Source organism: Lagenorhynchus albirostris, chromosome 8 (assembly GCF_949774975.1).
Source record: "Lagenorhynchus albirostris chromosome 8, mLagAlb1.1, whole genome shotgun sequence".
NCBI lineage: Eukaryota > Metazoa > Chordata > Mammalia > Artiodactyla > Delphinidae > Lagenorhynchus > Lagenorhynchus albirostris.
Genome location: NC_083102.1, coordinates 21,354,687 through 21,382,578, shown reverse-complemented (window position 1 = coordinate 21,382,578; position 27,892 = coordinate 21,354,687). Strand labels below are relative to the sequence as shown.

At 38.8% G+C, this 27,892-nt stretch overlaps 1 long non-coding RNA gene across 2 annotated transcripts in view; it reads right to left on the bottom strand.

Moving 5' to 3' along the window:
* Window positions 1-27,892, bottom strand: part of LOC132524558 (uncharacterized) — a 143,145-nt gene that overhangs the window by 68,647 nt on the left and 46,606 nt on the right. The window contains exons 6-8 of one of the 2 annotated variants that reach the window (XR_009541915.1): window positions 23,276-23,387; window positions 17,587-18,052; window positions 3,689-3,859 (exon numbers count right to left, since the gene is read on the bottom strand). This is a non-coding gene — a long non-coding RNA (uncharacterized LOC132524558). The remainder of the gene's footprint in view (window positions 1-3,688; window positions 3,860-17,586; window positions 18,053-23,275; window positions 23,388-27,892) is intronic. The other variant, XR_009541916.1, reaches the window with a different exon arrangement.

Here is a 27,892-nt window from a genome sequence, read left to right as displayed (position 1 = left end):
GTAGGGGATGGACAGGAAGGTGGAAAAGCGAAGACCCAGCGCAGCCAGGCCAGGCATGGGTGCCACCAGCCCACCTTCTGAATAGTTTTTCATCTCTGTAATGATGAAACTAACTTACCTAATCAGGTAGTTCTGCCAATTTTTAATCTGAAAGGTGTGAACCAATCTTCCCCCTGCGTTTACACAAATAAATACTAGTAGTAGACTATTAGATTACTACAGGTTTCCCAAGATAAAATCTTCAGTGATTGGGCATTCATTTTAGAATCTTCCAAAGGATCACACATTTATCCCACACGCTTATAGAGTATAAGTAAATTAACATTTCTATTAGATTTTTTCAAATGCCAAGTTTTTACCGTACTTTATACCAATTGAAAATAAGTGTTTGCCTCAAAATTGGAAATCTTTTTCCTTGTCGTTTAAATTGAAGATGCAGGGATCTGGTATATTTTTACTATCTCCTCATCTTCTGGTATTTGTCACTGATTTGACCTATGAACTCATTTATGATGCGGCATTTATGTTACTAAATATTTCAAAGAGAAAATCTGCCTCTTCCACCCCACTCGTTCAGGGATTGTCTCCTTCGGGAAGATGTCACTGATACGACATCTCCATTCCCCATTTCCCCAGCTGGATGCTCCCCTGTTCTGCCAGAGCATTCCATAGGCAGCTCTGTTTCTGCACTTAACTACATTCGACTGTCAACCAAAACAAGCTTTATGACCTTGGACAAGTGCTTAACCTCTCCGGGCCCTAATTTGTTTTTATGTAAAATAGAGAAAATAATAGTAAGAACATCATAGGGCTTTTTTATCAATTCATGAGTTAAAGTTAATGCCTAGGAAGCACTTAGAACAGTGCCTGGCATATAGTAAGTACTACAGACGTGTTTGCTATTCTTATAACAATATTTATTTATGCGCCTCTCCTTGTGTACTTGTTAGCACCTTTAAAGTAAGAGACTAGGTCTTAATCTTTGTATCTCCAGCACCTAATACAGTGACTGGCAAATAGGAGACATTCAGTGAATGAATGCATGACTCAATTGATAAATCAATTTTTATTTCACAAAAAAAGTCACACATATTAAAAATAATAAGCCAAATTATTATCTTATTTATAACCCCAGTGTAAAAATAACTTAAGGAAGTTCGTGAACTACAGCCTGACATTTCAAATATGTAATTAAATGAAAGAAGTTAAAATTAAGGGTAGAATTGCATCATCAGTACCACTAAAAGGTCATTGTCAAAATGGACTTAAGAATTAAGTAGCTTAGATACATTTTGACTCTAAGAATTAGTAAATTTTCACTTTCACTATAGGAAAAAAAAAGAGTCCAGAGGCTTGACTCTAGACCAGGGATTTGTTATAATTTCTTCCACAGATCTAGGTACCCAGGGAGGAGATAAAAAACCATAACAACAAAGTTCACCTACTTAATCTGTCACATTTCTGCAGTAAAAGTCTCAAAGTTGCTGATGACAGAAGGGAATCCACTGAGGTATCCAAAAGAAAATTCAAATGATTGTGGCTAAAAGTTGAAAACGTTCATGAAGCCCTCAGGCCCTCAGAGTGGGGAGGTGGCTTCTCTCAGTCTCCAGTCAGAAAACAGCCAATCGCTAGATTTCATCTTGGGTTTAACATTTCTACAGAACACCTGATCTAGGATCACAGCATAGCCCTATTTAAAATTAGCACCACTAATGATTTAATATTATGGTTCTCTTCAGATTATCTCTGACACTATTGAAAACGAGCCTGTCATGTAACTAGTAGGACTTTCCTCTTTCACTGGCGCATGAAAAGAAGACACCTTATTCATTAAGATGGAATTTAGTGCAAGTCCATGTTTTGTTTTCGTTTTTGTTTTTAATTTTTATTTTAACATCTTTATTAGAGTATAATTGCTTTACAATGGTGTGTCAGTTTCTGCTTTATAACAAAGTGAATCAGCTATACATATACATATATCCCCATATCTCCTCCCTCTTGCATCTCCCTCCCTCCCACCCTCCCTATCCCACCCCTCTAGGTGGTCACAAAGCACTGAGCTGATCTCCCTGTACTATGCGGCTGCTTCCCACTAGCTACCTATTTTACATTTGGTAATGTATTCATGTCCACGTGACTATCTCACTTTGTCCCAGCTTACCCTTCCCCCTCCCCGTGTCCTCGTCCATTCTCTACGTCTGCGTCTTTATTCCTGTCCTGCCCCTAGGCTCTTCAGAACGTTTTTTTTTTTTTTTAGATTCCATACATATGTGTTAGCATACAAATGGTATTTGTTTTTCTCTTTCTGACTTACTTCACTCTGTATGACAGATGCTAGGTCCATCCACCTCACTACAAATAACTCAGTTTCATTGCTTTTTATGACTGAGTAATATTCCATTGTATATATGTGCCACATCTTTATCCATTCATCTGTTGATGGACACTTAGGTTGCTTCCATGTCCTGGCTATTGTAAATAGAGCTGCAACGAACATTTTTTTGGTACATGACTCTTTTTGAATTATGGTTTTCTCAAGGGTATATGCCCAGTAGTGGGATTGCTGGGTCATATGGTAGTTCTATTTTTAGTTTTTTAAGGAACCTCCATACTGTTCTCCATAGTGGCTGTATCAATTTACATTCCCACCAACAGTGCAAGAGGGTTCCCTTTTTTCCACACCCTCTCCAGCATTTATTGTTTGTAGATTTTTTGATGATGGCCATTCTGATCGGTGTGAGACAATATCTCATTGTAGTTTTGATTAGTGCAAGTCCATGTTAAAGAAAGTCTGGGAGCATTAGTGTTTCACAGAGAAAGAGAAATATTTATCATATCCTCATGGACATCCAAGTAGAAACCTATTTAAGAAGGATGAGAGTGAAGAGTTGGAGGAAAACCTTTAGCAAACCGAGGTTGTGTCTACTTGGTGGAAGAGTCCCTCACTCCCTTCCACATTTTCCCTCAAGCCACAGAGCATTACACTTCAGCAACCATCTAAGGGAGACTGAAACAACTAACACATAAGGAGAGATATAAATTTAAGTGTGAACACTGAAAGAAGAAACAAATGATTAATAGATTTCCCTGGTCCCCATGCTGATATTCTGATAATAACAAAACTCAGATACAGGCATGTGAGAAGATTATCTGCGTTTCCAAATAACTTCACAGCTAAATGAAATCACTTCAAGCAGTAATCTTCTATTCTGCTTTCCCAAATAAGCCAGCATTAATATATACAAACACTCCCATCAGAGAAAGAGCATCAAGAAGATACAGCACAATTGACATATTTACACTATTAAATGTCAAATAGATATAGTGGGAAGCAGCCGCATAGCACAGGGAGATCAGCTCGGTGCTTTGTGACCACCTAGAGGGGTGGGATAGGGAGGGTGGGAGGGAGGGAGATGCAAGAGGGAGGAGATATGGGGATATATGTTTATGTATAGCTGACTCACTTTGTTATACAGCACAAACTAACACACCATTGTAAAGCAATTATACTTCAATAAAGATGTTAAAAAAAAAAGACAGCACAAAACATACACATACCTTAATAGTGTGTTTTTCTATAATTAAGTATTAAGCATTTTTATTTACTTATTTTAAATGAAAAAATGAAAACTGAGGTTTTCAATCTGACAGGGATTGCATCTGAGCATTAAAATGTCCAAGTACATACCTCTCAACTCCTCATCTTTTAATTGCTGCATAAATGGTTGCCGAGGAAATGTCCCGACTGGATGAAGAGGCACAAGTGAACTCTCATTTCCAAGCTTGCAGGTATGACTCACTACCTTTGCTCCCACAAAGTAGGTCCTCCTGAGTTCTTAGAGGCACATATTTCTGCAACCTGGATGACAATTTTAAAAAAGGAGAATGATTATTTATTTTGAATATATGTTTCTAAGAGTAACAGAAGTTAAGGGCAAGTCCCTATTCACATCAAGTTTAGAAGAGAAGTGCGTATTCTCAAATATGCCCGTACAATTTATAGCAGGTAGTTATGGAGGGTTATTTTTATGGCAGTATGTTAACAAGACAGTGATTAAACATTATAATGAGAGATCAGAGAAAACACTGGAACAGTAAGACCACAGAGACACCTGCCAAAGAAGAATCCGATTACAGGGGTACGACCCCACAAACCACTGAGACCTAGCCCGAGTCCAGGTTCCCTGAGAATTCTTGTAACCTAGCTACACCTGTGCACAGAATGACACCATGACATCGTTAAAGTGACAAGAAAACACAGCGCAGATCGTCACATGCCAACAGGTATGCAACCTGGGGCAAGGGCACTTCTGAAGGTTCTATTTTAACCGCAGCAGATGCACTGAAGCAGCCTGGAGTAGTAGGTTCAGCCTGCAGATTTCTGAGGGAGGACAGAACCTTACGTAATTACAGCAGATTAGGGCAGAGATGCTGAGGACAGCCTCAAGGCCAAGGCCACATCCAGGTGATACCCTGGGTTCTGACACTGCTTCTGGTGTCTCAGGACAGAGACGGACCACGCCTGGAAGGAGAGGGTGGGGGACCAGGCCCAGGGCTGGAGGCAGAGGGGGCCCAGCGCCCACTGGAAGGGTCCCGGCTCTCCTCCCTGAGCTCTTCCTCTAAAATCTTTTCACCTTCATCCTAACATAACCATCTTTTCTTTTATTGTGGCAAGAAAAATTTTCATTTAAATTTAAAAAGTTAAAACCGACTCTTCTGGAGGAAAAGCAACTGCTAATTCCCACCTCCACCCCGCAGCTATGCTTCTGTCTCAGAGCTGCTCCAGGTGGAGGGGCTGGGGAGGGGGGGGGGGCAAAGGAGGAGACAGACTGAACTCAAAGCTCTCATTTTTCCCCTGGAGAGTTAAAATATTCTAGTAACTTCCACCCCTGCTGCTGCAGCCTCACACTGCAGCTAATCCCCTCCCCACACTGATGGGTGGGGTTGAAGATTCCTCAGTGACTCCCTATTGCCCTCAGGATAAAAACCCAAACTCTCCTCAGCTTAGGTTACAAAGCTCTTCACCAGCAGATCCCTGAAAACTCACGTGCACTCCACTGTGACCTTGAACCTATAAAAGAAAAACTGCCCCAAACCTGGTCTGGTACAGAACCAAATTGCCTACTGTTAAAATTCACAACATCCTAGTGAAAAGACATCAAGAGCATTCCAGATAAAATGCTTTTTTTCTAGGCAACTTTCTAAGGAACTTGAAGAAGACTGTTTGTTCTGGGAACTCACTACCACCCACCCAGTTGACTTGTCAATTATCAGAGTCTAAGGATTTATAACCAGACATTCTTTTCAATGATGATTTAATCATTCTTCCTACCAAGAGTGACTCTCTGAATACACCTACCATGGGCCTCTTCCCTTGCGTCGCAAAACTGTACTAAAACGCTGGCACGTGCTCATAACTCAGCTGTCTGAGAAGTTTTCTTTAACAAACACTAACCTCAACCAGGTCCTGACACCCTGCGGTTTCCAGCATGTTCCTCAGTCTCTAGACTGTATAGGCCTTTGAATAGGCAGCAACCTCCCCCAGGAGCACCTCCAAAGCCTACATATCCCCCGGCTCTCACTCTCCTTCCTTTACCGTAACCCCCCTCTTCTCCCCCATCTTCCAGCCTCCCAAACCTAGGTCATCTATCAGTTTCTCCGGAACCATCTGCCGTGAGTGTCTGGACTGCAGGCCTTCCCAGGCGCTTCTGTATGAGAGCTGTTACCGCACTGCACTCTATTTATCTCCCTAGACTGGAAGCTTACTGAAGACAGTGCTGGGCCTTTTTATTTCTGTTCTCTCTCACCTTATCACAGAGCCTGGTTCAAAATGAGCACGTAATAAATGTTTGTTGAATGAATGAATGTAGGAGAGAGATGAAGCTGAAAAAAATGTTTCACTGCATGAGGTATTCACTGTGCAGCTTCAAAACCGCCCCTGAGATGCAGTGTGGTTCTGGACTGAGGGGGGCTGGACTCCACAAGGCAGCCCATGCAGCGCTCTCCAGCAGACCGGCTCAGAGCAGGCACATAAGGACCCCGTAAGGACTGTCCCAAGTCCACTGGAGAGCACAGACAGCTCAGCAGGAGGTGGTTCAAATGCACAATTCCCTGAAGTTTTGCAACCAGATGAAAACCAGAGGGGATCTTAGAGGAGAAGCAACATAAAAAGGGGGGCAATAGAAGATGGATAACAGTTTCAAGGTACCCTCACAGATGTAATCTTCCTGGCATAGGAACACCAAAATTTAGTTTTTCATGAAAATATGTTAAGTAGGGTTTTGAGATATAAAGACCTGCGCAAGCACCAGGAAAACTCAAGAGAATCTTTTGTTGTTGTTGTTTTTTACTCCTGGTTGGCTTTTGGATGGGGCTGGGAGGACTTGTAAATGCCTTAAGGGAAAGACAGCCTCTGTTCCATGCCCACCTCTCCCAATACTCCATATCTCTTTCCCCAACAACAAACCCCACCGAGGCCCGGCCATGGCATGGAGGACGAGGCAGAGGATGCCCAGGCACCCTGCCTCCCGTGTACCAATTATGAGATTTCCTCTCATGGAAGACAACTTCCATTCGGTACTAAGTTGTTTTTGCAAATGCGCGGGCAGAGTAGTAGAGTGGACGGCCGCTTCCTGTTTGCTGCTGGGGTTCTCACATGTCCCTGGCGGGACAAGGTAACGGAGTCAACGGGAGTGTAAACATAACCCTGTCCCCCCAGAAGCCATGGCTTCGCCCACGCAGCTCGGGAAAGTGCAGCACAGCGCAGGTGGTCCACACACACGTTCTCTGACTGCCTTCTTCCGAGTATACCAATTACCTATGGTATGTCATGGATCTTCAACCTGGTATAGTTTCCCCAAAATGGCTTGACATTTAATATCTTTTTGAAGAGCATTTCTAGTCCTTAGGAATCTGACCTGACGGTGAGTGCAGGACACACATCTGCCAGATCTGAGCAGTAAAACTCTGCCTGACTCTGAGCATGAAGGACAGGAGAGCCTGCAGCTAAGCAGAGAGGGGCCGGTTCGTGCAGCGGAAGGCAGCTGACGGGGCCTCCTGTCTCCAAAGCTCTCTAGAGTTTTCTTTACTTACTGCAGAAAAAAGAGCCAGCATATATCCAAAGATCTTACATTTAACGGGCCTTTAACCGACCTGAGAACAAATTAATTTTTTCTATTTCATTTTATAAAGCTCAGCCTTTCTCATTCTTGCACATCTATACTTAGAAAAAAGAATGAGTAATATTAAAACACAGTACCAGTATGCTGAACAGCACTCACACAACAGATAGAAAACGTATGCCGTACTGTCCTCCATTCCACACATATATGAAAGCTTCTAAAGAGACTTATTATAGAACACGTGGGAATTCCCCACATGAATCTAAGACTCTTTTGACTGACTGAAAGTAGAATTGAGGGGCCAGGGAAGGGACTTCCCCTGCCGTTGATTAAAAACATTATTCTGTTTTTGAGTTGTCATACCGAGTTGACCATGAAGTGAACAAAAGCCCCCTTAAAATGTACTTTTTGAACTTTCTCTTCTAGTACTGGATTCTAAGATGGACTTACAGACAAAATCCTCTGACACACTAAAAACAATTTCTTAAGTAAGTTCACAATCATAAGAAGAAGGAACATGAAGTTCTAATGTTCTGAAAACACACTTTAACCAGTCCACCTTAATGAAACGTGCACACCTATGGATGGATGAAATGAAGTGTCTGCAAATGTGGATTTGCAAAGTCGGTCATTTTCGGCATCACAAACTTACTACAGCGTTTTTTTGAAATAGTAGGTTCCTTAAGAGCACATACAATGATGATTTGATGAACAAAAACAATTTTTATATATATCATTTCAAGAACGTTCCTATTATATGCCAAAACAATAAAATATTCTTCTTCTTTCATTCTTCTTTAGAAATGGACTTGAAGTGAAAATGTAAAGTCATTTGAGTTCAAAAAACTAATCAAGACAAAAAAAATCAAATTAATTGAGAATTTCACCCCACAAACAACACAACAAGCAATCTGTAATGTGAACTCCTAAGGTCTGAACGGAGGAGCCCACGTGGTACGAGGATGTAGCACACAGGATATGAAGATTTTTAAATAAAACCAATAAAGCAAATATACAAAGACTGGGAGAAACATAGTTACTAACGACTTCAAGTCCTTTTTAGGCCTAGGCAGTTTTTATTTATTCTTAAGGCTTTAAACACAAAGTACAAAAAATAATAGGCATGGTTTAAATATAACAGGGTCCAGACAGATAGGACAATTAACAAGTCTCTTAAATTAGGACTACACTCTGCTTACTGACTTGCTTCCAAAGAGGAGAGTATGCTAAGGGGTGGGGTGGGGTGGAGAGAATACGTTTACAGTGGAGGAACCTTGCAAACACTACCCTGGCCAGGTGACCAAGGTCAGCAACATCAGGGAGAAGTCGTGATGATGGCGTGTTCCCTGCACACAGCGTGATAAGAATGTCACTTCACCTCTGTGGTCTTCCTCTTAAAGCCCCACAACCCCAGGCTAATAATCAGAAAAACATGAGAGATATCTGAACTGAGGAACGTTCTACAGAACATCTTACCAGTATTCCTCAAAACGGACATCATCAAAAACAAGGAAAATCTAAGAAAGTGTCACAGACCAGAGGAACTTAAGAAGACATGATGACAAGATGTAATGTGATATCCTGGGTGGATCCTGGAACAGAAAAACGGTATTACGGAAAAACTAGTGAAGTCTGAATAAAATGTGGATTTTAATTAGTTAATACTAATGTACCAATGTTTGTTCCTTAATTGTGACAAATATGATAAGGTAAGAGTTATCAACTGGGGTAACTGGGTGGGGGACGTATGGGAACTCTCTGTACTATCTTTGCAACTTTTCTGAAAGTATTCTAAATAAATAGTTCATTCAAACTTTTAAAAACTCCGTCCACGGCACCAATGCCTGGTGCTTCAGGTGGGTGCCGCAACACTGGCTTGCACCAACAGGGACAAACACAGGCGAGGACCCCGGCCACTCTGTATGCTGACCGACTTCGGCCAATTTGGGAACCTAAGATGCCAGGGACCACAGATGGTGTGCATGTGAAACAGGAACAGACATCTCTGAGTGCCTAACACCCCCATGTGAAGTGAAAAATAGGCAATTTTATGCAAGAAAAAAAAGACAAAGCCTAAATGCGTTGGCCTGGAGCCACCAGTGCTCTGTGAAAACACACGACAAACCAGCCTCTAGCCTTCACTTAGCAAGTAGCACTGCCAGAATCCAAGCAGGTGTGAAAAAGAGTTATGCAGCCTTCCCTCCCATACCCTACAGGCTCTGTGTCCTATTTCCTTACCATAAAAAAGGTAAATCAGAGAAGGGGAGGCACAGAATTCCCTTAAAGATTTGTAGGAGGAAGACCATTAAAAGACTTTTCTGGCCAAGGAGTACACAACTCTAGTTTCAAAAATCTGTCCAGCCAGGGCACATGGTACCGTGTGAGCCATGTTCTGCAGGGGGGAGGTGAAGCCCCTGAAGTGCTGCTCAATGTAGAAAGACACTTGTCTACAGAATAAACATGTGGCATGACTCCGTTTGCTGCGATGGATTTCCTTCATTGCCTTGAATTTTAATCGAAAAAGAAATCTGGGGATTTATCTTCTCTAACCAAAAAGTTCCAGAATTCATAAGCTGGATGAATATGCAGTACTCGTTAGGCCAGGAAATTAAAATACAAATGACTAAATTTTTTTCAGAAAACTAACACACTGTCAGTCAAAATCATAACAGTTCTAGAGGGAAAGTGACCAACTATTTAAAGTTTATCTGAAAGAGAAATGATGTAGAAATATCCCAGACAAATCTAAAGATTAGTAATATGCTGCTGCTGCTGAAGCAGGGTGTTCTAACAGCTCCCGTACTTAAGACAGTGTGGAATGTATCTGGAATCAACAGACGGACCCATGGAAGAGTAACATGCCCGAAAATACAACAAATATTAAAAATTGGTTCATTTACTCAAACATCTATCGCGGTATGCGCACTGCTGATGGTTCCTTGACAGTGAAACAAAAAAGGCAAAGTCAGACCAAAAGGACAAAGTATGTGAATACAGCCAACCCCATGGGGTAAGTTAGATGTTTTTCTCACATCTTACCTCTGAATCTATTCCAGATAAATGTTTAATTATATAACAGCCTAGCATTACAAGAATAAAACACAAGTGAATATTTATACATAATTTAGTGATGGGAAAGATGTAAGTTCAAGAAAAATCATTGTGAACTGTGTTAATCTGTCAATAGGGGCATGATTAAATAAATGGATGGTTACATAGACCTTAAACTGTTGATTAAGAAATGTATTTATTAACATGCAAAATGTCAGTATTTAGTAAAAAGGTAAGGTATAAAAATTATGTGTGCAGTACAAATACCTAGATATAGATATTAAAGATGACATTGACAGGAAACATCTATTCTGCAAAGATGTCAAGACTCCTCAAATTAATCTATAAAGTCAACGCATGAACTCAATCCAAGGAAGATTCTTCTTGTAATCTAAGTCCAAAATGCATGTCAGACAAAAGGCAAAAAGTTGGGACAATTTTAAAGAAGAACGAGCAGAAGGGAGGATTTACCCTACCAGACAATAAGATACAATAAAGAAATAAAGATATCATAAAGAAAGTGTAGAACTGAAGCAAGAAAAAAACCCCAATAAAACAAAAAAGACCTACATAGATGGAAACTTGATGTGGCAAGATGGCACTGCACGTCAGTAGAGAAAAGATGCACCACTGATAAATGCTGCTAGGAAAACTGGCTGTCCACGGGAAAATAAAATGAGGTAACTACAACTCACAATATACACACAACTCCATTTTAGATGGATTGCAGGTGAACCTGTGAAAAGCAAAACTTTAAAACTTTTAGTAGGAAACAGAGGAGAATACTTTTATATGACCTCAGCCTGAGGAAGAATTTTTCAAATAAGACACAAAGAAACAATGCAAAAAGGACTGATTAAATTTGACTGCATGAAAGGAAACTCCTGGGCTTCCCTGGTGGTGCAGTGGTTGAGAGTCCGCCTGCCGATGCAGGGGACACGGGTTCGTGCCCCGGTCCGGGAAGATCCTACATGCCATGGAGCGGCTGGGCCCGTGAGCCATGGCCGCTGAGCCTGCGCGTCCAGAGCCTGTGCTCCACAACGGGAGAGGCCACAACAGTGAGAGGCCCACGTACCGCAAAAAAAAAAAAAAAGGAAACTCCTATTCAACAAAAAGCATTATTTAAAAAGTGAATAATCAAGCCCAAAACCAGGAGAAGATAACTGTACACACACAGACAGTAAAGAAGGGGGTAATAAAGATTGTTTAAATTAATAAGAAAAGGAAACCAATAGGAAAAGGGGGCACATGACTGGCATACACACTTCACTGAAGACACTCAAGTAGCTACATTCTCAATCTCACCAGTAATCAACAAAATTTTTATTAAAACCACAGTGAGACACCATTTTATACCCATCAAATGGCAAAATTAAAATCTGACAATGCCAAGTGTTTGTGAGGATACGGAGCAAGGTACAAGCACTGTAGGGAGCAGTTTCATTACAGTTACTCAGTTTGAAGTGGTGCACATTCTAAGACCCAGGAATTTTCTGGTTATATACCCCAGATGAACTAAGTACATGCACTAAGGAAATACAAAAAAATGCTTACAGCCACATTTTTCAATAGTGAAAAAATTGCAAAACTTAAAATGTCTCTCGACCGGAAAATGTATTTTAAAAAGGTGACGTATTTATGAAACAGAATACTGTAAAAACAAATAAAATGAGTGACTACAGCTATAGATATTAGCATGAGTAAATCTCAGAAACACAATATTGGACCAAAAAGGCAAGCTGTGATGATGCACATGATATGTACTAAGTGATGGATGCTGAGATGTGCTGCTCAGGTCTCCCTTTATGGATGAAGGGCTTATTCCCCCAGCTACTGGAGTGCTGCAGGCTGACAGCCCTCAGCTGAAAAGAGTCACCTTGTCAAAGTCAGGTCCCCTCTCCGGGGGCAGCCGATGCCTGATAACTGGTCACAGCGAGGCTGTGAATGCTTGGCTCCTTGCCCCAACTTAGGACAATTCTGAGGGGCTGTCCCACCTCCAGGGCTCCCTCTGGCATTGGCTAAGGCCTTTCTTGTGACTGCACTGCAGCCTAATTTCTCTCTCTCTGCCCAATCCCACATCCTTCTCTCTCACAGGTGTTAATCCTAAAATATCCCTAATAAACCTCCTGCCTGTTAATCTCCTTCTCAGAGTCTGCTTTCCTTGGAGCTCTCCTTTCAACAGGTACAATTTATATCTTGTTTGAAAACATGTACCACACAAATTTAAGAAGACTGAAATCATACCAAGTATTTGTTCTGACCACAATGGAACAAAACTAGAAATCAATAGCAGAAGAAAAACTGGAAAATCCACAAGCATGTGGAAATTAACAACACAGTCTTGAACAGCCAACGGGTCACAGAAGAGATCAAAGGGGAAATTAGAACTATCTTGAGACAAACGAAAAGGAAAACACAACGTACTGAAATGTATGGAATATAATAAAATCAATACTAAGAGGGAAGTTTATAGTGGTAAACACCTACATTAGAAAAGAAGACAGATCCCATATACCTCAGGGAACTAGAAAAACAAGAACAAACTAAGCCCAAAGTTGGCAGAAGGAAGGAAATAATAAAGATTAGAGCAGAAATAAACAAAATAGAGAGTAGAAAAACAATAGGGAAAAATTAACGAAAGAGTTGGCTTTTTGAAAAAAATCAGCAAAACTGACAAAACATTTAGCTAGACTAAGAAAAAAAGAAAACTCAAATAAATAAAATCAGAAATGAAAGAGGAAACGTTCACAACTGATACTGCAGAAACAAAAAGGATTGTAAGAGACTGCAATGAATAATTATATATCAACAAACTGGATAACACAGAAGAAACAGAAAAATTCCAAGAAACCTACAACCCACCAAGACCAAATCATGAAGAAGACCAAATCTGAAGAGTGTTAAGGAGACTGAATCAGTAGTCAAAAACTTCCCAACAGGGCTTCCCTGGTGGCGCAGTGGTTGAGAGTCCACCTGCCGATGCAGGGGACACGGGTTCGTGCCCCGGTCCGGGAAGATCCCACGTGCCGCAGAGCAGCTGGGCCCGTGAGCCATGGCCGCTGAGCCTGCACGTCCGGAGCCTGTGCTCTGCAACGGGAGAGGCCACAACAGTGAGAGGCCCGCGTACCGGAAAAAAAAAAAAAAAAAAAAAAAAACTTCCCAACAAAGAAAAGCACAGGACCAATGGTCACTGGTGAATTCTATCAAGTAGTTAAAGAAGTATTAAAGCTAATTCTTCTCAAACTGGTACTGGCATAAAGACAGACACGTTGACCAACGGAATAGAAGAAAGACTCCAGATATAAATCCACGCATATAGGTCAGTAGATCTTCAATAAGGGTGCCAAGAATACACTAAAGGGAAAAGACAATCTCTTCAATAAATGATGTTGGGAAAACTGGATATCCACATGCAAAAGAATGAAATTGGACGCTTATCTTATGCTATATACAAAAGTCGACTCAAAATGGATTAGACTTAAACATCAAGACCCAAAACTGTAAAACTCCTAGGAGAAAACATAGGGGAAAAGCTTCATGACACTGGTCTTGCAACAAAACCAAAAATAGACAAACATCTGTACATTAAACTAAAAAGCTTTTGCATAGCAAACAATCTAACAGAGTGAAAAGGAGTACCTACAGTACGAGGGAAAATATTTACAGATCACATATCTGATAAAGGGTTAATATCCATGATATTTAAGGGCTGTTACAACTCAACAGCATAAATAAATAGATACACAAATAGATAAATAAATAAGTTAAATGATTAAAAATGTGCAAAGGACTTGAATAGGCTTTTCCCCAAAGAAGACATACACATGGCCAACAGGTATATGAAAAGATGCTCAACATCACTAATCTTCAGGGAAATGCAAATGCACAATGAGATGTCACCTTACACCTGTCAGAATAGCTATTATTAAACACACACACACACACACACACACGCACACACACACCCCAAAAAAAGCAAATGTTGGTAAGGATGTGAAGAAATTGGAACCCTCGTGCACTGTTGCTGGGAACGTAAAATGGTGCAGCTGGTATGGAAAACAGTATGGAGATTTCTTAAAATATTAAAAATAGAACTACCATATGATCCAGCAATTCCACATCTGGATATTTATCCAAAACAACTGAAATCAGGATCTCAAAGAGATATTTGCACTCCCTTATTTGCTACAGCTAACAGGTGGAAACAACCTAAATGTCCATTGATGGATGAAGGGATAAAGAATATGTGTAATAAAATATTAATCAACCCTAAAAAAGAAGGAAATCCTGTCATATGGGACAACATGGATGGACCTTGAGGACATTATGCTAAGTGAAATAAGCCAGTCATAGAAAGACAAATACTGCATGGTTTCTATTTGTATGCGGCACCTAAGGTACGCAAACTCACAGAAGTTCAAAGTAGCATGATGGCTGTCAGGGGAAATGGGAGTTGCTGTTTTAGTGTGTATAGTTTCAGTTGTGCAAGACGAAAAAGTTCTAGAGCTCTGCTGGACAACACAGTAGTTACAGTTAATAATGTACTGAACACTTAAGAAATTTGTTAAGAGCGTAAAAAAAAAATACAGGTACCACAATTCTATCTACGTTTAGGAATACATCCATATGTAACAGAAGCGTAAAAACATTCAAGAGAATGATAAAAACCAAATTCAGGGTAGTTACCTCTGTAAGGTAGAAAAGGAGACAGGCTTAGGAAGGACACACATAGTGTTTTACTAATTACATAACACTTTAATTATATACTATTCCTTATGCTTTCTTTATATGCTTGAAATATTCCATAATTTTTAGAAGTAACTTTAAAGGAACAGCTTGCCCCTCTATCAGCTATTCTCTACCTTCTTTTTACCAAAATAAAGAAGACAGATGACATTCATGGGGACAAGAGTTTATCACAGGGTGTTCCCATATTTTGAAACAAGATCACATTTCATGGTGAAAGCAAAGAAAATGGAGCTACAGAGTTCTTTTTTCTTTTATATTCTTTCTCTTTAAAATGTTGCAATCTCAAAGTATTTAACATGTTTTTAACTCCTTAGAGTGTACCAGGAAGATGGTTTGAAATTGGCTGCCACACAGATAAAGTGCATAATTTTATACAGTGTTGCCACTTCTCTTTCTCCTGCTCAAGAAACTATCAGATTCAAATGAGAGAGAAATTATTAGGCTAACTTTGCTTTTGTCACATTTCAAACACAGCAGCGCGATAATTTGAACCTGGGCAGTCTGCCTCTGAACTTGGATAGCGTTTATTACCAGGAACAAACCCCAGAGAAAACTTCTAAAAGTAGGATTCAGAGTAAAAGGAGATGTCTATGGATCATTCTTTCTAAATTCAGAACATTTTCTAATACAAAACGTGTTAAAAGTACAATTACAGTTATGTAAAACACAACATGCTCATGATTTTTGTATTTATAATAAAAAATACTAGCAAAATAAAGGGGTTGCCTGGATAATTTAAATTAAAGAACACATTCACATGAAACAGTCACATAGCTGAGATGAAATGATTTCCCTAAATTTATCAGAATAATTCCACAACTGCCAGTGTCACTGTATTTGTACAGCTCTGATCTTGTCAATTGTAAAGATTTCACTGTATATTAAAATTAGTTCCACGTCCCTAGGGTTGGTTCACAGAACAATGTTCTTCCTTGTCCCCCACCCAACTTTCTGAGCTATGTATGACAGCAAAACATCAAAGAACTCAGAAACTCAAACAAAGGGGAAAAAGTGCATGGAGGGAGGCAGGAAGAAAACATTCAAATTTTCCTAATTTGGGGCAAACAGATTTTGTACATATCCAAGGCACTGAGAACAAACAATCCAACTTAACTTTAACCAACATTAATCACTCAAGACCACTACTAAGAAACTAAACTTTGGGTTCTATATTTGTTTGATATAACTGATTTATAAACACATTTGCAAAGAAGGAGGAAAACAAAATTAATAAAACTTCTCAGATATAGGCAAAAAAAAAAAGGTTGTTGACTGGCAATGGAAATCTGTAATGATCTATGTCGCGAAAGTTTTCCAATCTTAAAGGGATCTTATTCACACTCCTTCCCTTCACATCACTTTATGTTTCGAGTACCTCTTTCCCTTGACACTGTCAAAATAATCTTTTTCTTTCACATTTTCCCAGCAATCTACTTGTCCCTGACTTTTCAGCCACATCTTGCAAAGGAATTCAGGCCTCAGCTCCGGTTAGCAACAACACAGGCACGCCCTCTTGTGGCACAAAAGAAAACTGCCTGCTTACATTGGCACTCATGCCCAAGAAGTTAGATTTCTGAGTTTCAGAGCACTGGAGCATGTACTTCATTGCCTGTGTTTTTATAGACAAGGAAACAGCCTAACTGAGTTCAAGCAACTTACTTCCTCAAGGTACCTCAACCAAGAGTACATTTAAAGCAGGATCTGACCACATATTATTAAAAGATAAGTTGGAAGCAGTAAGTAAAACCTAATTTTAACTTTAACTTGTTTTATGTAGTTTCAAAGCAACCGTTTACATAGTATCTTTGGCTTAATGTAATATATTCATGATTAAAAAAGACAGGAAAGTGCAGAGTGGGCAAAAATTTTCAGAAAGAAGAGGAGTTATTTTCCAAATTAGTTTTCAATATTCTCAAAAAGTATAGAGTATTATTTTGTGTATCATGGATCTATTTGTTACCAGTGTACTTCTTTCAAAAGGACAAGGTAGAAATGATTAGAATTTCCAAAATAATAATTTGTCATCCTCATTTACATGCTAACGTCAATGGATATGAATAAGAATTTATGCTTTGTGTTTAGGCATATCAAAAAATTTTAAACCCATTGATTTCCAAATACTTTTATTATTAATCTTTATCAAGAATTAATAGGATTAAAAGTACCTCCTTTACAGGGTTATTTTAAAAGTTAAATGAGCTAATACATATAAAGGATGGAGCAGTCTTTTCTAAAATTTACCCTTTTAATCTTCTTTGGACCAAAGAAGTATAAAGAATGTACTTTATATATGATAAAAATGTGGAGACAAGAGGTCAAGTAGATAAAAGTAATAAAAAGGAATTACTGAATTCTTAAACATGATAGGTTTTCATGTCCAAGCATTATTCCTCTCTGTAATTGCCCTGAAATTTTCAACAGTGATTTTACCTGTAGACATGAGATCCACTAAAGCCCGAGATAATGAACAACCACAGACACCCCCAAGACCACGTCAGTTTTCACTTTCCTCCCTAATGCTCCATGTGTGTTCACCCAGGGGATGATGGGTCACAAAGGGGCATCTTTAAAGTTCAGTCAGGTGTATGCAAATAGCTGCACTCCTCTGATAAAACCTCTAGAGTGAATTATTGGTTTCCCAAAGCAACGATCAAAACAAATAAACCTCCTGGGTGTCTTGTATTCTCACCTGGTGTGAATGGTATCACCACTTGTTGAGATGGCCAAGGGCAAAGTTGAACTAATCCTTGATGTCTTTTTCTCCTACATTCTTCAAATTCTGCCAGTCACAAAGTCAAGTCACTCGGACTCACTGCATCTCCTGACCCTATTCTCTCTTCTTTAAACCCAATGCCACAGCTTTAAGGTCCTCGCAACTCCCCCGCCCCACGCCCGACAACCTGGCTAACAGCCAAGTCCTGTTCATCCTCCAAATCTCAGCTTTCTAAGTTCCCTGCTCCAAAGCTTCCCCAACCTCTCTCTGAATGCCCCTCCTTCCAAGGAGGCAGGTTACATATCATCAGGCCCCCACCCTCAATTCCATGCTTCTTTTATCCTTGTAGGTATGTCTTATCTTTGGTGTGCTTGACAAAGATGAGTGTTCCATAAATCTTTGTCGAATAAAGGATTTGCTTTGGCGGGGGGGGGGGGGGGGGGGGGGGGGGGGGAGGAAAAAAAAGAAAAAGAAAAATTTGGTTAAATAACTGGTACTTTATTTGGGAAAATGGCTGAATGAATTTCAGGTAAAGAATTGGGTTGTTTCCAGAATAAATTTTTTCTATTTTAATAGACTTAGGCAGAATCACAGGCAAGATGTTCTAGAGTTGTTAATTTTTTCATTAAAATTAGGTCATTTTCTGATTTTATCTAAGGAAGTAAAATTCAGTCTCCCCAGAGATCTTGATTCGTACTCTGGTGCAGAACATGGCCAGACCCAGCTGCAAAGTGCTCCAGGGGAGCTCTCTCGGTTGCACTCTACCTCCCATTCCCAAGCACCTTATGTCCAGATTACTTGCTGTCTCCACATATATGGTGTTGGGGACAGGTGGGTGGGCACCTAGAAGGGTGTGCCTCTCTGCATCTAAAAAATGCAAAGGTGTTAAGCTGTCATCAGTTTCCTTTGTGAAGAACTGAGAGGTGGAGGATAACCTACACTTTTGAACTACTGTGCACAAATAGAGTATCAATCTAAAAAACTACCATTTCTTCTGGCCGGGGGCGGGGGTGGGGGGGTGGTGGTGGTGTTAATCGTTGTTAAACATAAAGCCAATCATTCTAAATCAATGTTCACATGCAAGGGAAATGCAGCTGTTACTGGTCACTAAATTCTGGGAAAGACAACTAATAATGATTTCTGTTTCACAATTAGAATTCAAAGAACATCTGACATAGAAATTAATTCAATAGGTCTCACCAAAGTATTCCAAAGCATTAGAGTTCAATGAAATCAGCAATACTGTCCCATTTCTTGAACGGTCCACTTAAAGAGCATTTAAAATTTTGAGTGGCCACCTATTTTTAATGGCTTTATTGAGGTATAATTTATATGCCATGAAAGTCATCCATTTTAATGGTACAATCAGAAGAGTTTCAGTAAGTTTATACATAAACAGCCGCACGACTGCCAATAAGAATACTTCCATCATCCCAAGAGCTCCCTCCTACCTGTTTACAGCCAAACTCTGCTTCCATCTCTGGCCCCAGGCAACCACTGATCTAATCTATGATTTTGCCTTTTCTTATAATTTCATGTAAATAGCATTATACAACATACAGTCCTTTGTTTCTGGCTTCTTTCAACCGGCATAATGTTCTTGAGGTTCATCCTCAAGATGAACTATGTAGCATGAATTAGGAGATCATTCTTTTTCAGGACTGAATAATATTCCATTGTGTGGATATCACACATTTTGTTTATCCATTCACCAGCTGATGGATTTGGATTGTTTTCAGTTTTTGTCTACTGTGAATAAGCTGCTATGAACATATGCTTGGTTTTTGAATGGACATAATTTTTTTACAATCTTATTGAGGTGTAATTGATATACAATAAACTGCACATATTTAAGTATACAATTTGATGAATTCTGATGTATGTATACACCCATGAAGCTACTATGCATAATCAAGATAATGAATATATACATCACCCCAGGGTTTCATTGTGCCCCTTCCTTTGGAATCCTTCTCTCCCTCCTCTCCTGAGCCATCCTCAGGCAACCATGGATCTGCTCTCTGTCACTATAGATTAGTTTACATTTTCTAGAATTTCAATTAAATGGAATCAGACAGTATGGCACTTGGGGGCGGGGGGAATCTGGCTTTTTTTCATACTGCATAATTATTTTGAGATTCATCCATGTCATTGTATATATGAATAGTCCAATCCTTTTCATTGTTGAACAGCATTCCAGTGTATGGATTTATATATTCATCTGCTGATGGATGCTTACATTATTTCCAGTTTTTGGCAATCACAAATAAAGCTTCTATGAACACGGTATACAAGTCTTTGTATGGACATATGCTGTTATCTCTCCTGACAATGTATTTATAGGAATGGAATTGCTAGATAATTTGTTAAGTGTATGTTGAACTTTTTAAGCAACTGCCGAACTGCTTTGCAACATACCTGTACCACTTTATATTCCAGTCAGCAGTGGGTGAGGATTCTGGTTTCTCCACATCCTTGCCAACACACGGATCGTTAGTCTTTTTAATTTTAGCCATTATAGTGGGTGTGCAGCAATATATCATTATGGCTTTAATTTGCATTTCCCTAATGACTAATGATGTTGAAACTCTTCCTTGTGTTTATTTGCCATTCATATATCTTTTTTGGTGAAATGACTCTTCAAATCTTTTGTACATATTTAAATCGGATTGCTGTCTTATGACTGAATTTTAAGAGTTCTTTATTTTTTTTCTACATACAAATCCTTTATCAGACATACGTTTTGTAAATATTTTCTCCTAGTTATGTGGCTTGACTTTTCATTTTCTTAAGAATGGTATCTTCTGAAAAGTAAAACTTTAATTCTGATGAAGTCCACTTTCTCATTTTTTTAATACTTCATGCTTTTTATATCCTATTGACTAAATCTTTGTCTAACCCAGGACACAAGACTTTCTGCTATGTTTGCTTCTTTACATGTTGGTCTATGATCCATTTTAAGTTATTTTTGTGTATATTGTAAGGTAAATGTCAAGGTACATTTTATTTCACGTGGAAATCCAATTGCTGCAGTGCTGTTTATTGAAAGGACTATGCTGTCCCTATAGGATTACCTTAGTACCTTTGCTGAAAAGCAACTGACCACATATGTATCTATTTCTAGATATTTTGTTCCACTGATCTACATGTTTATCCGTATGCAAATACTACACTGTTCTTATTATTATAGCTTTATGATAAGTTTTGAAAACAGGTAATATAAGTCCTCCAACTTTCTTCTTTTTTTCCCAACTTCCTGCTTTTTTGAAGTTACTTTGACTATTCTAGATCTTCTGCATTTCCATATAAATTTTAGAATCTGTTTGCCAATTTCTATAAATATATTTCTACAAAAATCCTGTCTGAGACTTTGGCGATGACTTTGTTGAACCTCCAGATCAATTTGGAGAAAACTGCCACATCACCAATACAGAATCTTCCATTTATTCCCACTTATTTAGGGATACTTTAATTTCTCCCAACAAAATTTTGTAGTTTTCAGTATGTAGGACTTACAGTTCTCTTGTTAAATTTATTCCAAAGTATTTTGGTTTTTTGGATGCTATATGAATGGACTTGTATATTCTTGGCATTTCATATAAATGGAATCATACAATATGTGACCTTTTGTGACTGTCTTCTTTCACTTAGTATGTTTTCAAGGCTCATGCGTGTTGCAGTATGCATCAGTACTTCATTCATTTTTACTGCCCAGTAGTATTCCATTACGTGGATATACTGCATTTTATTCATCCAGTCATCAGTTGACAGATCTCAGTTTTCTAAGGGTTGATGGTTCTTTTAGTAAGTAGCTTGAACTTAAACTGTAGAATCTGTCTACCCCCCATGAAGTGTAGCCTCTGATACCTTTGCTTTGTTTTTAAAATTCCTATTTCTGTTTTCTGGCCTGGCTCCCTAGAGGTTACCTCTGTGTCTGCATAGACAATAACCAGTGCTCACATGATGTTACCATCCATTACCTTTCATCTTCTCTCCCCATCACTCACTTCCCTCCAATCAATCACCTCGCCTCCTACAATTCAAACAAGCCAGGCACAATCCTGCTATTCCCTCTGCCTAGAACACTCTTCCCCCAAATATCTATAGGGCTCTTTCTCTCACCTTCTTCAAGTCTTTGCTCAAATAACACCTATTCAGTGAGGCCTTCCCTGAACAATCTATTTAGAATTGAACCCCTCTCCTTGCATTTTCTCCAAAGCCTTCAAATAGATTATATATTTTACTTATTTATGTTTTTAGTCTAGTTTCACTAATGGAATGTTAACTCCATGAAGGCAGGAAGTTTTATTTTGTTCACTACTGTAACACCAGTACCTAGAGAACTGTCTGGCATATAGCAGGTACTCAGTAAATATTTGATGAATCAAAGAATCATATTCTTAAAACAATATAGATTTATATTAATTGATCCATACACAGCCCAGAAGGGTCAAGGCTTACAGAATGTGGAGTAATGGATGACTAAGCATGTTGATCATATACAACAGGCCAGTTCTGTTCACTGGAAATATAATGTAAGCCACAAGTAATTTACAATTATCTAGCAGCCACATTAAAAAAAAAAAAAGTAAAAGAAAACAAGTGAAATTAATTTTCATAATATTTTGTTTCACTCAATATATCCAAAATATTATCATTTCAACATGATTCATACAAAAATTATTAATAAAATATTTAGTCTTTTTTTCATACTAAGTCTTGAAATGTGGTGTGTATTTTATGCACAGCACATCTCAACTGGGACCAGCCACATTTCAAATGTCAATAGCTACTATTGGCTACTATACTGAACAGCTCAGATACAGACCAAAATTAAATAACCCCATTGTAGTGGGAAGCAATCTTGTGTATTTATTAATTGTATTCACCTCAGCATTCCAAAAAAGGCCCTGGTACAGCCTAATAGTTTCCTAGTTTTGTCAAAAGAGATTCAATGGATATAAGAGAACTAGCAGCTTTCATTCTGAAAAACAGTTTATATCAAAATGACTGGCTCAACTCTTTAAACTTCACTCAGAAGTTTTAATTAGAAAGAATGAATGCCTTTCTTTCTCAGTCTCTTTAATTAAGAAACAAAGTCAAAATCCAGAGAAATTTTGTAATCTTATCTATATTAGAAGGAAAAAAAATCTTTATTTTCAAATAGAAAGAACTTTTAAAATTCTACTTCCAAGAAACAAACCAGTATTTATTTCAAGTTAGCCAAAATACACTCCGTATTAAAATACAATTTTTATATAGAGTTGCATTTAAAAAATTCTTAACAGTTGTCTTACCAATATTTTTGCATTCATAATATAAAAGTGAAATAAAGCACTAAGGAGAGTGCTCTTAAATTTTTAATATATACATTTAGGTCCTCAATATGTTCCTTAAAAGCTAATGGAAAATGTTTTCATTAACTACTTTTTTTTTTTATCATCAGGGGATTAATTTCTTCCAGAATCCCATTATTTAAAAATATTCACTTATTGGAATTATAATAATTGACATCACTATTCAACAACAAAATTTAAAGAACCCAATTAAAGTACCTGATAATTTAAAACTTTAAAGTCATAAAATTATCCTTTTTTTTTTTTTAAGCAGTAAATCAAAACACACCGCAGCATCTACTTACTCAGATGTTAGAGGGTGTTTTCTATCATCTCCCATAAACTGGCAGGTTTGAGCTTAGATCATCAGCGAGGCAGAGAAACTCCAGATGATAAAATATCCCAAATTTTTTCACCCTGAAAAGCATAAATAAACTGTCAGTGTGAGAAAGAAAACTCGAGTTACAACCAAGATAGAACTCTCAGGAGTGGCTTGTCTAGATAGGGAGTAACTTCTGTTTCTTCTTTTCTTTTCTTTTCTTTTTTTTTTTTTTTTTTTTTAAGTGAGAGCTCACAACAAGTTAATTCATGACCCTGGAGTTGTGGGTGACCTGATATAGTGATACTTGGTATTACAACTGCCCTTCTGTTTTAAGAAATCTCTTTGGGAGGAAGTCTAAATTAGCGCAATAAAAATATGCATCCTGTACTATAACTTGATGGCTTTTTTACCAGTCTGACCCTTCAACTGGAGAGATCCTCTATCTCTAATCACATAATTTATCAAAACACTAAGATACTTTTGAAAGTGAAAAGGGGAACTTTTTTTTTTTTTTTTTTGCGGTACGCAGGCCTCTCACTGTTGTGGCCTCTCCCGTTGCGGAGCACAGGCTCCGGACGCACAGGCTCAGCGGCCATGGCTCACGGGCCCAGCCGCTCCAAGGCATGTGGGATCCTCCTGGAGCCATGTCCCCTGCATCAGCAGGCGGACTCTCAACCACTGCGCCACTAGGGAAGCCCAAGGGGAACTTTTGAAATATTTATTTATTAATCAATAAACTGTTTTTATTATACAGGTTTTTTTTCTAAAAAAAAGTAAAAATAATGTACATCGGCTACATTAAAGCAAAAAATTTAAGGTTTCTTTATATTATATGAACACTTAAAATAGCATAAGTAGATTAAGTATTCTTGGTGTATATTCAGTACTTTAATCCATTTTCTTAAAGAGTCTGTCTCTAATATTGTGTCACTGGTATTTTTTCCGGAAAAAAAAGTTTATTATTTGAAATTTTTCACCAAGTTACTGCAATCTTTTTTAAAGTTTCATTTTGTGTTAAGCAATCTCAAATTACTGACATCTTCATCTGCCTCTTCTGTGTTGATATTATTTTTAACAAGAAAATGCTCTCTTTGCATGTGCTGAGAAACCTGGTAAGCTCAAAGCAAATTCTGCTAAGTAGAGGATATTCTCAATTCTATTTTTTTCATAAGAAAACTGTAAATATCTCAGTCTCACTATTTTACAGATACTCTCTTTTTGCCTAAATTGGAGTTGTTTTTTCCCACTCTTGCTGCCTCCGATCCATTCACCATGACAGGGCAGCACAGGTCGTTTTTTCCACCAATGCAAACTTTTCAACAGTTTCCCGTTGCTATTAGGATACAATCCCAAATCTTAGAAGGCCTCCAAAGTCCTGCACAACCTGGTCCCTTCCTACCTCTCAGGCCATACTGATGACCTCTCAAATCCTCCAAAGCACCAAGTTCTCCCCTGCTCCAGGGCTTTGCATGCTCTGTTCCCTCTGCTTGGAATGCTTTTCTTTTCAGTCCATCTTTTCTCCTAGGACCATCTTTCCTATCTGAGAGGCCTTCGAATGCCACCCAATCTAAAGTACACCAAGGCATTCTCTCTCTCTCAAAAGTACTCCATACTTTTCCCACGAAGCATTCATTGAAATCTGTATTTATTTATTTGTGTGTTTTTAGGAAGCCTATCTCCACCAGACAGTAAAAACTCCACCAGAGAGTGTATAGACTGTTTGTTTGATTCACCCCTTAATCAACTGTTTTTTACCCAGCCCCTGGCTTGATCTTTGGCACCTTGTGAACCTTCAGTAAATATTTGATAAATGAATGAATGAAAGACTGAGAAGAGAAGGTAAAGAGACAAAGGACAATCTAGTTATTTCCACCAACCTGTTACCTATGGTCAAAACAACTCATTATCTTAGATACAGCTACATCATCAAGCTTTCCCCCTATACAGGATTATTCTCATCAGCATTTAACAGGCTGTACTTTCTCCCAACCTAAAAGAAAAAGACAGACACACACATACACACACACACACACACCTTTCTCCTGACCCCACATTCCCATGAATCAATTCCCCATTTCTCTAATGCAATTTCATAGGAATACTCAGAAGGCTGACTATATCTGCTGCCTCCAATTCTTTCCTCCCATTCTTACTTGAACCCATTCCAACCAGGCTTTTATCCCCACCGCTTCCCTGAAACTGCTCTTGTTAAGTCACCAATGACTTCCACCTTGAACCACCCAGTAGCCAGGTACTGAGGCAGGCACTTTAATGAATTCTCTCATCCATTTAAACAGTTCATCACAGCCACCTCTGAGGCAGGTACCATTTGCTATCCCCAGGGAGAGGATCCTCTCTTTTTTTAAACACTTTCTTGTTTGGTTTCCAGGACAGGACACCACACTGCTGCCTCTCCTCCTTCACTGGCCACTCCTTCCTAGACTTCTCATTATCTCAGCCTCTTGATGTTAGAGTGACCCAAGGCTCTCAGTTCTCCGTCTTCTTTTCTATCTATACTCCCTCCCCTTGGTCGTCCCAATGGGTCTCATCACTTTAAATACCACCTACAAGAGCCCAAACCCCTTCCCTGAACTCAAGCCTCATATTTTCAGCTGCCTGCTTGACATCACTCCCAGATGTCTAATAGACGTCTCACACTTAACGTCACCTCGTGACAAATTCCTGATGTTCCCCCCTAAGGCTGATGCTCCCACAGGATCTCCCACGTTAGTAAATGACAACTCAACCCTCCAAGTCATCCCTGACTTTTCTCTTTCCCTAACACCCTGTAACCAAGCCATCAGCGAATCCCATTGGCTCTACCTTAAAAATATATCTAAATTCTGCCTACTTCTCCCTACTTCCACCACCACTACTGCCATCTAAGCCTCCACCATCCCTATCTAGATTATTGCAAGAGTCCCCCAGTGGATTCTTTCCTTGCCTCACTGCATACTATTCTCAAAACAAAAGGCCAGAGTCATATAGATTAAAAAAAAAAAAAAAACCAGATCATGCCACTCCCCAAAACCCACCGTTTCCCTTCTCATCAGAATAAAAATCATTTTTCTTTTTTTCTCTTCCGCCTGTAGAATTTAAGCTTCTTAAGGGGAAAATTTTTTGTTTTGTTCAATACTGTATCCCTCCAGTGGCATGAAAATGCCTGGCACCTAACAGGGCTCCAATATATATTTACTGAATAAAAAATGGGTGAAAACAATATCATGGATAGGCAATTTAAATCTCCAGACTCTACCGCTCTTAACAGCAAGCTCTTGGAGAGCAAGGACCACGCAGTTACAATTAAATTTTGCACAGTAACTTGCACACAAAGTCTTAATATAATTTCATCATTGATATGTTGTATTTCCCACTGAAATTTTAGTTTCCTATATTATATGAATGTTACTAACTTTAAAACTTAAGCAGAACATCTTAAAATATGACATCTGGGTCTCAACTATGAACACCAGCTCCCTCAACTTACACTGCAACTACCCAGCCGCTCCCTCATCCGGGGAGGTGTGTGCTTACTTATTAATGCTCTGCATTGTGTGAGCATTGTTGCTCTGGAGCTCTCACTGTTAGGTTATTTGCTGCACCGTCTGTAGGGGGACCTCACAGCCATGCGGGGGCTTAGATTGGATGGCAGGAAGAACAGTGACTGAGAGCCCAGCTCTGGCTGCTTTCTTTTTACAAAGTTCTTCTTTCACCTTCTGGGGTGTATCTATTAATGCTTTAACTCTCTCAAAGGCATTTCTCAGCCGATAGCCAAATGTTTCCAAGGTCCTTTTCATGAGTAAGCCTGTCTTCCAAGAGTTCTATGACTCCTACAGGCTGTATCAGCCTGCACACACTTCCATTTCAAATCCCCAGACTCCAACCTCCTCTTGGTTCTTACTGGACTCTACGTAAGAATATTTTATCAATGCAGTATCTTTATGTGATAAATTATATTTCACAGATAAACCTGGAGCAAGTTGAATTCTGATACAATTATTCTACTCTCGAACACTGTTAAACCTTGTCTCATTCCACCAAAAAATTCAAAACCATTTGCATTATTTTTTAAATTATCATCATTCTATAATTTAATGAGAGACTATACATTTTCAACACATGTTATTAGTGCTTTCTTAAGTATCAATATAAAACAACACTGCTAAAATCAGGATAGATCCCAACATGCCTAAAAATATACATTTATTATGATCCAGCATAAAAATTCTGGAAGAACTTTAACGTATGGCCATCATCAATAACATGAGAGGATGATGAACTAACATTTATTAAGTACTTACTATGTACCAGCCATTTTATCCACGTTATCATATGTAATCCTTATAATAGCCTTGTATGATAGGTATATATCACCAGACTTCAAACCCTGCCCCCCAAGACGCCTTCCTAAAGCCCAGTACCACACCTTCTTATGTGCCAGACATTTGTGACTCAATCTTAAGAAGCATTGGTCAGTTTTTACCAAAATGAGCAGCTAATAATCAACATCTATATTAAAACTATTGTATCTGGTAAACATGTAAGGGTCACCTTATAACCTACAGGACAGGCTTAAGTGCGTTAACATTTTTTCAGTTAA